Here is a 16,673-nt window from a genome sequence, read left to right as displayed (position 1 = left end):
GCAAAGCCAGGAAAACATTACTCGCTGTTAACTATATAATTAATTAATGCCACACAAATTACTGTTTCAACTAAATAACGAAGTAGAAAGAGCTGCTCCGACATGGAAGCTCCTCATCTGACTCCTAACAAACAAACAGATATGTACTACCAGTTTCTTTCTCATCATGAGGAAAAATGAAATTCTAAGATAGAGCACTCTTATTATTAGTCATCATGCTCAAAGTTTCTGGTTTCTGGAACAACCAATTCATTACAATTTTATCAGTGATATAAAGTTTAAGTTTAATGACAAGTTTCACATACACATGGGTGTCTAATAACCATGGTTGTTCATAATTCACTTTATGGGATACTAAAAAGCAAAACGTAGATCACTTTAGCTATAAATGAGTTTTTAAGCTGTTTAGACATACATCACAACCCAACCCACAAGCTAAGCTGAACATTTGTTCCACTATTATTTTATTATAGCATTTGTTTTAATACATGAAACATAAGCCAAAATACAAAATCATATGCATAACTATTACATAATGAGTTCTCTCACACGTTGCTGTGGACACCACACCTGTACTGGATGGATGATCAAACAGAAAATACACTGGGAGCTATATTTCTCAATCAAATGGCATGTTTTAAAACAAAGTCAAATTTTGATCAGTTGTGTAGTATGTTAGCATGAAGTAAGATAGATGTTCACACCAATCAATTTGGTCAAGATGAACAAAGCCTAGCACATATACAGTTGATGACATTTTGTATCACCCATTCAGTCAACCCATATGACAAACTTGATATTGAAATCAGTTTCTTGATATACATCTCTCTAAGTGGTCCAAAGTGTGACATCCATTGTTCAACCAAGATGCGAATGACAAATTGTGCTAAATTGTAAAAAAACTGGATAAATTTCAATGTACTTTGTGAAGTAATCAATGCAAAAAGTATCAGTCCTGCAGACAACAAACTACATTCAGAGCATTTATCTCAAAACAAAAAGTTACAACTACCTGACATAAATAGTTTTACATTTGTGAGCCCAGATGGTACAGTGTCTACTCAATCACTTAATATATTCACTGAAATTTTAACTGACAAAAACAAACAACCTTTCCTTGGATTATGCAACATCTGTGGCATTTTCTAGTTTAAGAGTCTAGAGAGCAAAAGCTGCATCATTAGCTATTACAATCTGATTGTACACATTTGTGGTATGAAACACCATATTGGCATTGTAACTAAGTGCTATGGAATAAAATTGGGGCTAGTAACACAAAGAATTTTCACAATATCAAATATAAAACAATACCAGTAAACATAAAATTCTCAAGATTATGAAAGAAACACAATTAAATGCATACACAAAATAATTAAGGGATTGAAAATAAAAAATCTATGATATAATGAATGACATTTACTGAAAACTCCAAAATCAAAAACAATTATTGTGAAGATATAATTTTCAAATTATGATTGTATGCATATCAAATGTGAATTAAACAAAGAGTAAAAAATGTCCCCCTTCTATAAAACATTTCATTAGTCTTGTTTAGATGCACTGATTTATAATATTTTCACAAGGTCTTGTATAGCTACCCCCTCTATTTTTTTTCATATTGAATCTAGTTATGATACATTTATATTGGTGCTTACATTCTATACATTCTTAACTATTTATGTTGCATGTAGCCATGAGGCGTAATAAATAAGCTAGGAAAATTAAATATAAAATTTGAAAAGACGTGCAATGACCATTTTGTAATAGTTCATTTACCATGTATTTATACTCTACAGTTCCTGCAATATAAGCTATTAATATTACAATACAATGCATAACAAACTTGCATTAATTTCACCAAGAACTGGAAATAAAGTAAAATACTGGGGATGTTTTATACCAAGTGCTACTTCAACAACAATTTCAGAAATGTAAAACCTTTTAAGCTAATTTTTAAGAAAAGTTAAGAACTTCAAGAATTTTTAATGTTTCAAAGAAACCATAAACACTGGGTTGAAGGCAGGGGTTCCAACCCATGTACCCCATGATCCTGATGTACTTCACAGTACTAAAATATATTAGATTATACATAAACTATATAAAATTATAAACTATTTTGAATAGTAATTGCTTCTTGTGACTCAAGCCCCAAATATTGTGTAGCTAGCAATGCCTCTGATTGAAGTATGAAATAATGGTACAAATTTAATAAACTATAAATCAAATCTGAAAAGGTAGAGACAAAATTTGAAAAATATCAGTTTTATTCACACAGTTAAGTGCATTAAGATGTTCACTCATCTGTTTTACTGAAGTCACTTATAACACTAATGTTCATTCAAACTAACCTATATACCAGCATATGTTAAGTCATCAATATACAACTCATGTGGTGGTGTATGGTTTAATTGAAATACAATACAGATCCTTGAAATAAAGTTTGAAATGATAAGACAGGATCCAGGAGAATGTCTCACCTCCATGATCACTGACTCTTGCTTTAAAGCAAACTAGCTTTTGATGTTGCATTCCTATTCATAAATTCAGAATTTTGCAAAAATTTGGCATTACTTTGATAAAGTTCCAAGTTTTTCATTACACAAATTGAATATCATTTTTTGTTTTGTGTTCAAACAAAATTGTTTTTTTTGTACATCTTTTGTATATTCCAATCATATTTAGTCTCTTGTATTGACTGAAAATTTGTTTGAAAATGTTTTATTGAAATAGAAACATTTCTTTCTAATGAGATGCCAATTTTATGCAACAAAGTGCCACATTTGTTCAACAATGTGTAATTTCTCATCTTGAAAAGTACAAACTATAATTATCAAATTAGCTACATAATTAGATTCTCACTTGAAAACAAACACTCTCCTGATGTAATTTTTTCTGACATAATTAAGTTCTCACTTTGAAACAAACCTAAAACTGCAAACAAACTTTCAAGAGGTCTTCAAAAAAGGTAGACTATATAAAAAATATTTGGGTAAGACATTGTCCTTTTTTGCCAAAACCTGATGAGACATTGTCTGTATCCTGATAAGACAATTTCTTTTTAACTGTACATTAGTCAAACATAGCAGGCTGCATAATACAAGTCAGATTTGTGGTAACGATATCCTATATGCAACAGAACATACAGTACACAATCTTTGATGTAGTGAGAAAATTCACATTTTACCAGAATTATTAAACAGTTTTATTGTCATTTCTTGTAATATTTTGCATACCTATATTAGGAAAGATGAAAATTTAACTAGTAAAAATATGTTTGATTAATTGATTGTTTTTCCGACATGAAATGATGTAATGATAACTTCAATCAGGGGATAGTTGGAATAATAATTGAAAAGAGTAATAATCAGAAATACTAGTGGATTATTTTCATGAAAGTCAACTTATCATAATCATTCATATTCCTCAACAAATCTGATTAATAATAGTGGTATGACTGTACACTGTATGTTTGAATATAAGTTTTCCCATAGTGAGTAATTCATTCATTGTAGAAATACTTATTCACTTGCAGCCCATTATTCTTCAGGGTAATTTAATGCACATGTAGTAAATTAAGCTTAAGAAAAGCTACTATTCATTGATAGAGCCAAGCGATTAGCAGAATTTGCTGTCTAATCAACTGTAAAATTTATTACTCAATTGTATTCAACTGCTTAACTGTTTTAAATTGAGATAGTTAAAAACATAGAGAAAATTAACTTATAACTCTAAAAGTCAGGTTTCAACACCTTTCAAAAGGCAGAGAAAAGACAGCACATTGTACTAAATAGACAACAGCAATATTTCAATTAATGGATACTTGGAGCTATTAATTGTGATTAGCTGGTTAATTTAATTGCTCTTAATAATTACACTCAACATACTTGAACTAATCAACAAATAATAATGAAAAATTACAATGATAATATTTTGGTTACTCGTTAGTTAGAATAATTAGAAACAGTAACAACTGGTAACAGTACTTTTGTTAGTTAATTATTTTTATGGCATGAAACAATTTAACCACAGGATAGTTGGAATAATCAAAAAAAGTAATAATCAGAGAAAATAGTGGATTATTTTCACAGAAGTCAATTTTAACTTAACTTAAATTGGTATTTTTTACATGACACTAACCGATGTTATCAATGCATTTTCATTAACACTCCTACGAAAAGTGGGGCCTAATAGGCCCCAGAGCAACTTGAAAGGTTATTAATATTAGGCTAATAATTTTGTATTTAAATGAAATTGCCATTTAAATCCATTAATGGATGGATTAACGAGATTCCCACTGTCCCTATCTACTATCTAGCGAAACCACAGCCAGGGGAACGGGCTTGGAGAAATCAGGACTAGAAACGTCTTTTCGTAGGAGTGTTAATCAATTTAAAATGCTCAGCTATATTCATTAAAGCTCATGTAATTTTGGACGTGGTACTCTACCTTATGATAACAGAGACTTTTTTTTTTTTTAGGAGACAAAATTAAAGATAGGACCTAAACTTCAAACAGAGCTGAACTTGCAACTCAATCGTGTACTTGACTTAGTATAAAACATGTTTAGTTTTAGGCCTAACATACAAGCTTATAACTATAGGAAAAGACAAATCTCAAAACAGAATTTGTAAAAATTTTCATATCACCTGGAACATAACAGCATCATTTATGGATATGATTCAAATAGTAGCAAAGATGAAAAGCAAATGCAAAAAACAAAGGCTGCTAATATATATCCCACCACTGTGTCACTCTGAACATATACATAGTACTGGAGTAGTAATGGAATAAATTAGTGACAAACTTGCTGAGTTGATGGTTTCAAAAAAATTTAGGTGAGAAAACAATTCCTGAGAAGACCATGAACCTCAAGGCCATGTCCCTACAAGACAGCACCCTCACCTTTAAGAGCAGCATCTGTACAGAAATTCAGAATATTGAGGAGGAAAAAAAAAAATTTAGTGCTGCAGTAATAACATCTGGGTTCAGCCAATGAAAATAATTTGTTTATAACTCTTGCAAAACACCACACCAACACATTAATCAACCTGATTTATAAGGCACATGCAATCGAGGAAACAAAACTACTGCAACAAATTGAATCTTAAGTTGAGAGTTTCAAAAGCCTATTTTATGTTATAAAATATTCATATATACCTAGTACATATGAATTTTAATTCTGAAATTACTGCTGTACAGTACCTTTCTTCACTAGGTCTACTCACAATCTTTTACACACACATATATATATATATATATAAAACATATCCTTATCTTCCAGAATATTAAGTCAGATCTTGATCAGAAATTAAAAAAAAAAAAGGCTGTAATAACTTAGGTACAACTCTTTAAAAAATGTTTTTTGTTTAATGCAGCAATCTTATCACCAAACTAAGCTTTACTTTCTATTAGGAACTGTACACAATGAGTATTGTACAAGTTACAGATAATTAAAAAAAATCTATGATCCTAGCTGTAGTTGTGGCAATAAAAAGTTCTATCTAGTTTTGCTGGGCTAAGATGGCACACAGATTTAAGTCGCAACATGTGATGATTTGATACTAAGAAAATGATTCCCTCTCTTTGATAATGGACCTGAAACAAGATGTTACCAAATGAAAGATCTTACTGAAGGTAGCTCATGTTAATATGATCCAAAAGAATCCAGAGATGATGTCTTTGGGAGATGGAGTAGAAGAGAGAATTAGAAAAATCCAAGACTCCAGGTATTACAAAGCCACAGGATATGGGTGAAGTGTTCTAAGAAATTTATTTATTCAAAATTCCCAATGCATCAAATACTGAGTGTGACTTGAACTCATGGGGAATCTAATTCAGAAAAGAGCTAACTAGGTGGTAAATTGAGAATGAGAATAAGCTAATTGTTACTGCAATGATAAGAACAATATCAACCAGCAAAGGCTTTGACTACATGAGTAAATACACAAGGGACTAAAGCCAGATTAAAATGGAAACCCATGTAATAATAAACCCATCCCCTCCACAATAATAAAAGTGAGAAAATCATGGAAAAACAGATGAATTGAGAAGTGTATACAAAAACAGCTTTGACATTCACTCTCATCATCCAAAGACTAACTGAAGAATATCTATTAAATTCTGAAGTTTTCCATTTTATAATTAGGAATTTACAGATAACAACTAAGATGGCAAAGATAAACCAACTGATTGCATGGAATCTTCTGATATTTCTGGCACAAGAAAGACATTTGAGTGAGAACATGTAGAAATGTAATATACCACTTTGACAGCCCTTTTCTGTTACAAGTACAAAATTTCTTGATCCAAAATCTAAAGACAAACTAGATGAGACAGAAAATGAGGAAGAGCCACAAGTAGAGAAGAATGATACAAACAGATAAAGCTCCAAATGAAGAATCTGATAAATCCAAGGGTTTCACAGATGATTAAACAATTTGAGTGTGATTAAAAAGAGAAAAGATAATGTGTGATGTTAGATCCTGATGCTTTAAATGGATATAATTTTGACTGGAATTATCAATTTGGAGAAAATACCAGCAAACACAAGTGAGGTGCGAGAAATAGGCCCTTTTGAAGCAAGCAAAAATATTTGGAGTGAAACAAATTTGTTATAAAACAGTCTAATGGACTAAACTGTCAAATGAAGAAAATGTACCATGAAGTAACCTACGCTGAGTCAATAACAGCTGCAAAAACAATACATGAAAATGAGCTAATGCTCATGTGAAAAAGAAAGTTGTAAAATGAGTAAATTTAGGGTGGAAAACTGTACGAAAGATTCCCCCTAAAAATATATCTAAGAGTCCAAACTTGAAGTGTAAAATGAACAAATGAATATTAAACTCCTAAAATGTCAGAGAAAAGAGAGAGACAAAGTATAGATTTCAAAAACTGCAGTTTTCTCAGCTGTGGCTCTGATTACATGATGATGAAGAAGAAATAAAAGATTCCATAATGTAATCTTGTAACAAAAACTGGCACAAGATTCAAAATAAAAATGTGTTCAACAGTAGCTTTATCAAGGTTGGCAAAATTGAATAAGCTAGTACCAGCTTGTTCACATGAAAAAAAAAGAAAAAAAAAGGAAACTAATCACCCATAAAACTGATACTCACTAGACACACCCCAAAAAACCTAAACATCAATAACTAAATTATGGCATGCAGGTCAATAAATGTTTAAAATACAACTACTGAAATTCCTTGCATGTCAGAAGCAGATTGTTGAAATAGTTTAAGAACAGTAAAAGATGTTGTTATAAGCATCAGAAGTATAAAAATAAAGTATTAGCTTCAAAAGTGACATGAATTTCAGAATTCATTACGAGAATAGAAGAATCACTGTCAACAAGAAAATCTCAATTATGATGATAAAACAATTACAATTTTTTCTAACACTCAATATTAGCATAAATACTCACAGACTCCACTGCAGGGTTCTAATGCCCACTCATGATTCACAGAGGCTTCAATGTATCAATCAAGCATCTTCATCTTACTTTTATTTATAGCTACCCTTATGTGCCAGTTCTTTAACTGATTTGTCTGTTGCCTTTTCCAAAACTTGATTCAACTCTATCAAAAAGCAAATAGTTTAACTTCCCAGACTCATTTTTCTACTTCCTGTGGTGTTTGCCAAACTCAGTTCAACTTTTCTTAAATTTTGATCTGTATTTTTCCTCTCAAGTTTTATTGGAAAAAAAAAAAAGAGTTTAGTAGAAAACCTTCATACACTGTTCAACTAGCTACTAAGATTTAGAAAAACAATATAATACTTTTCTATAGAACTTCAGAAAGCAAAATTATTGGGCTTAAAAGGCAAAAAGTTGGCCAAAATGTTTTTAAGACAAATCTAAAAAATAATATCCAGGTGCATACTCTCAGAATCCCCTTAGAACACGTACAAAGTTTCAAATCTCTCCGTGTTCTTTTCTCATAGAGCCATGGCAGTCATACATACAGAATTTTTCATTATTGTAGAATTAACACAGAAGGAAATTCTAGATAGTTGATACATGCTTCAGACCACAACAAGGACATTCAGAACTTTGAGCCACATAGTTGTTAAGAGCATGAAACCAACTCAACAAGGAAAAGCTTTCAGTATTTCAGAGGTAGTTCTCTGGTTTACAATCAATAAAAAAAAACAACAAAAAAAAAACAACCTATTATAATCCTGCCTCAGATATGTATATGAGGAAAATCTCAATAAAAAAGTTACTGGTAGTAAACAAGTGTGATTTGAACATTTTTTTTAATTAATAGCAATATTTTAGGGTATTATCCTATTTACAGTTGTATAATTACAATTATAGTGTATAATTAATACACTAATCAAAACTAACATTTCCAATTATTCTAACTACCCCAGTAATTGAAATATTCCCATTATGATTTCTCATTATTACTTCTGAATAATTCATTCAAAGTTGTTCAGTTTAACTGGTTTGTGTTACAACTCAGGAAAACAACCAAAATTAAAGTTTCCATTTATTATCATTTTCAACTATTTTTCCCTCTTTCATGCAAAACTAAGATTTTGAGCAGACTCATTAAACACATTCTTATAAAATATTAACTAAATACTCTATACATTATAATACAAAGTTTATAATATTAATACTTTATGTATGGTAGTAGTAAACATATTTGAAATATTTACTTTACATTTCTAAAGAAAATACTATGTCAACAAATTGAAATAATAAATACAAAACTCCAGGGAAAAAATTTGTTAAAGATGTAAATGTAACTTTTCCAAATTCTGATGTGATGCCTTGAAACTCCCAGGAAACTAATTTTCCTTTAGAAGTTATTATATCAACATATGTTGGCAAAAAACCATGCACAGATGTAGGAAATCTCAGAAAAAGTTTTGAAATTTTATATTTACTACTAATTCTGTTGCTTATGACAACATAATAATACTATGATTTACTTTTCCAATACCTGTAATAACTAAAATCTATATGAAAAATTATCACACTACAGTCTGAATAATAATTACTAAAATATTCTATGAGAGATAAAAAAACAATATTGTAATTACACAAATGGCAATATATATTTCTGGAATACAATGACTTCACAAGAGAAGTTTTAAACAAATTTCATTTTTACTGTACAGGTACGTGTTTGTAGTAGTTACAAATGCTACAAAGTGTATAAACAGTTCTGTCAACTATCATCTTCCTTTAAAAAAAAAAAGTCAATTAGTTTTCAAAACTCAAAAGGTAACATTAAAACATCTGTGCTCAGACACAAAAATATTATTTTTGCATTAAAAAAAACATAAAGATAAGAACAGATTATTTGGTTTTATAAGTACTTGCATGGTCACCTTTAATGAAAAGAAAAATATAAACCTATCTTTAAATTCCAGTAAAATGCATACTTCACTATTACTGGAGACAACTGATTCCTTAAATCAGTCACCGTCATAAAAATAAAACTCTTTATTAGAGCTCAGCTAATCTTTTCCAAGTCTTAACCTTGTATCCTTTTTATCATATTATTTTCACAATAAAGTATATATAAATTATACACTTTTATATTAATCTTCAGGATAATCTATTAAACTTCACCTCTGATGCTACTCTTTTCAAGAGATCTTTTATTTCTCCCTATAATATAACTCATCTCTTGAATCTTCCTAGAGCCCTATTTCAGTGACATTTGAATATACAATGCATTTTAATCTGTACTATTAAAGTATTTATTGTATATATGCTTCACATAATCCATCGTCAAAAACATGTTAAGTGGATTTGATTGTAAACTATCTTGTTCCATTGTTATTCTTGAAGTGGATAATACCTGTTCCCTTGTGAAGTTATGCTGACATCCTTGTCCCTCAACAGTTGTTCAGGTGATATCTAGAGCCATATGATCCCACCTATGTTGTAACATGAATGACCTGTGACACAGTTATTGTTTATCACTCACATTTAATGCGAGGTTGATTACATGATAAGAAATGTTACTATTAGTCATTATAGTATGGAGTATAATTTGGAGTTGGTCTGGTCACAATGAGAGTTAACCACAAAATGTATCAAACCATAGTGACAGTTCCTTTGTGTTTAGTGTCAATCATATTATGCATTTTGTATTACACTTTGTATCTGATCTTTTTTACTTCAGAGACATGCAGAAATGATGGTAAAGCATTAAAAGACAACAGGCTTAATATTTGTGTTAATTATGAACAAATTATGAGGAATGTAAAAAAAAATACCTGCACAATATTTCTATCAACACAAACAGTAAAACTGCACTGCAGAGGCTGGATAGTCTGAGGCTAGCTGGGTAACCTATGTGCTGATTGCCCCGACAAATGAAATTATGAGAAACTATAGTAAATCTTACTTTCACGGTTTCCTGATACTTAGCCTGAATATGTATGTTAATCACAATTACAGTAATCTTCTGTACATAAAATATTGTAATATAAATTATTGTAATACATATATCTTAAATGTATTGGTACTCAACCATACAAATATATGAATTTTCCTTCTGAAAACTATCAAGTAACTTTTTCTAGTGCCTTCTACAATTTGTTTGGAAAACTGCAACATCAACCAGCAATAATTTGCCAACACTAACTTCAAGCCCCATAACTGATTGATTTGGCTTATTTTAATATCTTTAATCTAAATAAGAAATAAGCACAGGCCCAAACACTAACCACTGACAAGTAACAAGGATCCAGTGTAACTGAATTACATTACCGATGATAATTTTACGCTCTCTTCCATTCAACCATGCAGTTAACTAACAATTCTCCATTTCTCACTGATAAATTTCTCAGTTAATCTTGCAAACACTTTATCAAAAGCTTTTTTGAAAAATCTAAGTACACAAAGTCTACATAGTTTGTAAGGTTAGGAAAGAGATAACTAATTCATAAGAAAAGGAAATCTCTTTCTAAGCCTTACATACAATTTTTTCACAAAATCTTTTTAAATTTTTACCACATTGTGTAGAATTATTCCACTACAGAAGTAATATTAATTGTCCTGTACTTCTTAAAGCAATGCTTACAAAGCCCAATAAAAATACAAATAACATTAGCATCTTTTCAATACTGAAGCAACTTCCCACTGTCTACAGAACAGTGACCTAGCAAAAATTAAAGAAGCTTGCATATATAATCTTTGACTTGTTTTGAAATCCTATGGTAAATTCTGTCTAGTCTTGGTGCTTCACTTTTACTCTCAATTTGTTTTAAGCTTACAATCAAGATAATAACATCTATATAACTAAGGTCAATTTCAATATATCTCTCAGAATGCTAAGGATTAAAATATCTTAAAATTTTAACACGATATTAAAAAACTCCGATTTCCTAGTCCTGAACAAAAGCCTTGTTAATTATAACAATTCATTAAGGGATCAATCCCCACTTAACATTTTCCTCATCTTTAGCATACTTCAAACATCTGCAAATATTACAATCCACCTATCAATTTTAACTCAAACTCTCTTTAACAAACATAAAGTATATCTCTAAAATATAACTAACCATTACCATAAAAATTTATCCACAGAACAAACCATACCCCATGTTGCTCTAAGCATATGCCAGTTTCATTGTTTTTTAAGCCTTGGATCCTTATAATAACAGATTCCAACATTTAACCCAAAAGGACCACATATATTTCCAACCTTAAACCTCTGAAGTTCTTTATGATTGCGTTTTTTTTTTTTGTTTTTTTACAGCAACTTCTACGATTTACAGTTTTGAACATCATTTGCTCATGAACAAGTTTTCAAGAGAAGATATGATTTCCTAAAAGATAGTCGATTAATTATTTTCCCCTTTTCTCAAGGACAGTTGTTCAAAGTTAAACTTCAAGGATCAAATGAGTCTCTCATTGCCATATGTTATAATACTAACATGGTATCAATTTTAAAAATTAAAATTTGCATAGTTTTCTTTGCAACTTCAAACCAGCATTTTAGCAGCATGCTCCTATATTTTTTATTCTGTTAATCATGTTACAAAAAACTTCTACCCTATGAGTTCATGCAACCCAAAATTAAACATTATTTAAGATCAACAGAAAAATAAATAAAATTCTATACTTATTGACATTGCAGTAACTAAAGAAGGTAATTTTTGCATGCAATAGATATCTTTACTGTCTTTTATACAAACTATGAGATTTTACCACAATTATTTTGAATAGATCTTTGCACTTCTATAGAAAATGATGGAAAAATTATGATATTTCATTGTTTTCTATAATGCAGTACCTGAACCATACTTAGGTAACAATCATTAAACTCAAAATGATCCAATAATTACAAAGAAGCATTTCACATAATACCTCAAACAAAGAATACTTTACTCAATATGACAGCTGCCCCTTTAATCTGTAATGTGGTCATGAACAGCTTTCCGATCTCTTATTTCAAAACAAGTTCCAGTCTTATGTCAAACTACATAAAAATAAATATGTTGTCACAATATCAATTCTCATAATCTACTTTCCATTAATTCGTCAAATTATGAAATTACACACAACTCCTGCAACAAATTGAACTCAAGACTTATCTATGGAGATAGTTCTTAAATAAAAGCATCTTTCAGTATATAAAATAATTATTGACACTTCTTCACTCACGGCTTAGACACACACATACAAGGTTATTCTTGTTATAAGGTGGCATATACTGGCAAAATTAAATGCCATTATATACACATCTATAAACATTTGGAAATGTTAAGTAAAACTGGTCTGAGCTTAACTATCCATGTCACTCAACAATTTGAACAAAGGACAAGAAATTTACAATTTCACAATACCCCATCCAATGGAATGAGTGCTAATAGTAGTAATACTTATTTGAGCCCCTAAAAAAATATATTTATGAACTACTTATTTGTAAAAATGATATTTACTGATTTAATTTGCAAACTCTGGAAAACTGAGAACTAATTCTTGTCTTATTTTCTTGTATTACCAGATGAGTTGATTCCAAGAAATATTTTATTGAAATTTACATAAATTCACTTGTTTCTCATCACCCACACTCCACCATTAATCATAGCATAAATGCTGTTGCTAGATACCTAGCAGCTGTGAACAATCTTTCAAATACTAAATACTCAGCAATCCAAAATTTTGAATTCTGAAAAACTATGATAACCTCTCACTCGAGTTAAAGAATGAGTAATAGTGAATTATGAGACTGATTTCTCTTCAAACTTGATGAAATATTCTTAATAAAACTTTTGTGTGGTAAAATTAAATAGTCAATCTTGTTTAGTGTCAATCAGCATATGTTCACTACAAACTACTGTAAAAAACTCCACAAAGTACTAGACACCTGGGAGTTCATAATTTCACAATTATGAATATTGATAAACTTTCAATCTAACAATTTATATCATATACGTATTGTTATATATTACAATTTCAAATAGCTAGAAGATTTAGTTTAGAGGTGAATTGAATGTCAATATGTATCAAATTCATTATATTTGTCAACAAGATTAATACATACAATTTTCTTTCTCAACACAAACATATTTTAATATACAAACAACAATATAATTTATTTATAAAAGTTTTACAAACAGTAGCAAGTCTTTATCTTGTTTGGAATTTAATAATTTACTGAAGGTTTACTATGCGTGAATTAATTCTGTGTTAATACAAAGGTACACTTTACTTGATGAAAAGCTAGCTAGCTGTCACACACAAGTTATTTTTCCCTAGGAAAACATCTAATGTTTTTGTAGACATACTAACATCCAAAGTTAATTCAATGAAGTTATGGAATTTGTTATGTTCTAAATTTATAAGTATTCCTGGTCAAATATCTAGAGCTTTCTTATTAATAAGCTTTAATCATAGTTATAGCTTCCAAGATTTATAGTATACTAACTGTAGTAAACCGACAATACATAAAACTGTCTCCTGTCATGTCCATTTATAAACTTTTAGGGCGAGGTTCTCTGAGGTTCAGTTGGCAACAATATTCAAAAGATACATTAGTGCTTTCATAAAACATACGTTGTTGATACTCATACTCAAGAATCTTCTACAAATTTAGAAAAGAGACAAAGCTTTTACAATACACATTTAACAATACAAATTACATGCATTTCTAAATATACATTCAACTAAAACAAACACTGATATTAAAATAAATAAACCTGTTACAACACATAACTAGTGATACAGAACTTTTCTGAAATTATCATTTCATTATTTATTGTTACTATTGTTATTATTATTATCATCATCATCATCATTATTGTAGCTCATTGGTATTAAAACTTTTGGACTGCCAGGTATATAGCCACTGTGGAAAATAAATTTTCCATTTGCTATAGACAGCTTGACATTCAATTATCTTATTTTTCTCTCAACACATTATTATTACAGTGCTAACTTGTTCTTCAGAATCACATTATATTCCACTTTGTTACAATATTAATAAAAAATTTCTACATACAAAGTTCTTAAAATTTTAACTTTTTGTTATTCAATTATAGTTGTCCTTTAGCAACTTTAGTTGTAAACAAGGATAAGTAAATTTTACTCTTTTTAGTGAAAGAAAAACTATTTACCAAAAACTTAACTATCATTAAAACTTGAATTATAATCAGAACTTCACAATATCTCTACTTACAATTTTATGATTCTACATTTTGTTTTAATACATTTCTTTTATTATATAAATACAGAATTGTCCCGCTTTCCTACAAGTTAATGTTTTAATTAATATTTTGACTTTGTATCACCCCTTCTTAAACATTTCTGTGAATCTTGTTTTAAAACTCAAACTTTATTGATTTCAGTGATTAATTACAAGTATATTTAGTAAAGCAAAGATAAACTGAAATATGATGTCACTCGATGTATTAATTGCTGTCCATCCTCGTCTTCATTAGTACCATCAATTACCTTCTATATTTTCATATGGGGGAAAAAGAAAAAAAAAGTCACTCTTGAGCCAAGTTCCTTAGGTGGATTTTGTTTGGTCTTGTGAATCATAATATTCACTGATTAAAATTTGAAATAATTCAGTCATAACTGTTTTCCATGCCCTTTTCATTATATGGGCCATTTTGGGTACTAGTACTAGTAGCACAGCTTAATTATACACAAAACCTTTATATTTTAAGTTTTGTTTTAAAGCTGATGCTACAGTGGTGAAGGCACATATAAAGTACACAACTTTAATCAAACATTTAATTTTTAAAGTTTGACTAACAACGTACCATACAAAGTGTAACAGCAGCATCGTGTAATACTAATATTACAATTAATATTAGCAATAAAAGTGCAAAACACTGAATAGTATTTGTTAATGGCATGTGAATTACAAATTTTAGTGTAAACATGTAATACCATAAATAATTGTGCCGATTAACTTTCTATAACTAAGTATAACTTTAGGAGTTTAATGTTTAATCCAAACACTTCGATTGTGATGTTCATTAATTAATTAGTAATATCAATTTAACTGTATGTTCTACTAAAATAGGCCTAGTCAAACTTTACTACCTTAACTATTAATATTATGTGTATACATTCGAAGTTTGCAACGATCTTGCATCAAGAGTAATAATGAAGGGCACTGCACACTATATAGGTTATCCCTACACAATAATAGTGTAGGCTTCCATTTTTTATAGCTTCGTCGAATTTGAAATCGGTTAGGCCTATCTTTCGAGACAGCACAATTTATAAAACCGAGAGAAACTTGGCTTAAGTTGATGAACTAACTTGAAGTGTTAGTTTAACCCTTCATTCTACACTTCAAGCTATAACAAAATTATAATTTCTGCTAATTAAAAACTTTGTTCACATAATAACCATTCGCCCGCAGTACATTAGTCCTTAATAACAAAACAAAACAAAAAATTACATGTAGCATTAATACTTTCAGCTGAACATCTGAGCTTACCCGTTACGTATTTCTCGTCAATGACGTCGCAGCAACCCAAGTGGATAAATTCCTAGAAACGTAGTGCCACGTCAACACAGACGAACGTCGTCACCCAAATACTGTCGTTTCACTTGTGTTATCCCCCCTTTTATATTAATCCGCCGTAGATCGACATACACTATTTTTACAAACGCTATCTAGAAAGAAGCCTTTGCAAAATGTACACCTTCCATTGGATACTTTTAGATCGTAATATACAGTATACTTACGTCACATCTTTACAAAGCTGCTCAAACACTAGTTTATGCTTCAATAAAAAATTAAATTTTTAAATATAAATTGCTTGACTATTGTAAGTTCAAAATGTTAAGACTAGTGTTAAATAAACCAGTAGAATTTGAAGTACTCATATAGAACTACTTCCCTTCAAATGTTGAAACTGTAAAACACTATACAGCTGTATCTAAAATAACATAGGTTGATTTTCCTTTCACCCAAGTCGGTAGTTTCCTTTGGTTGAGAAGTGGAATTAACAAGCAGTGTTTTGTTTATCATAAATAATAAAATTGAAATTACGTGGCAGCCGTTTTACAATTGCTTTATATCAATGGATCTGAAAACATAAATTGCCAACGACGTAGAAACTAATACCTTTCTTATTAGATTTGAGTTAATGGTATTTAAAAAGTCAATAAACTTAATAACATGTTAAATTGAAATTCCCCTGCCACTGTGTGTCTTTTAAATGGGCCCGGCATG

General features: G+C 30.0%; 1 protein-coding gene across 12 annotated transcripts in view; it reads right to left on the bottom strand.

Moving 5' to 3' along the window:
* LOC143230332 (cyclic AMP-dependent transcription factor ATF-1-like) overlaps positions 1-16,434 on the bottom strand; it is a 67,554-nt gene extending 51,120 nt beyond the window's left edge. For 2 of the 12 annotated variants that reach the window (XM_076463706.1, XM_076463708.1), the window contains exons 1-2: positions 15,933-16,394; positions 12,338-12,449 (exon numbers count right to left, since the gene is read on the bottom strand). The gene's annotated coding sequence lies outside the window, so the exon portion shown is untranslated. The other 10 variants (XM_076463705.1, XM_076463713.1, XM_076463710.1 and 7 more) reach the window with 9 other exon arrangements.
* Between the last annotated feature and the right edge of the window lie 239 nt (positions 16,435-16,673).

Source organism: Tachypleus tridentatus, chromosome 10, assembly GCF_004210375.1.
Source record: "Tachypleus tridentatus isolate NWPU-2018 chromosome 10, ASM421037v1, whole genome shotgun sequence".
Classification (NCBI taxonomy): domain Eukaryota; kingdom Metazoa; phylum Arthropoda; class Merostomata; order Xiphosura; family Limulidae; genus Tachypleus; species Tachypleus tridentatus.
Note: the sequence above shows the minus strand (reverse complement) of the source record. Positions and strands in the feature narration are given on the sequence as shown.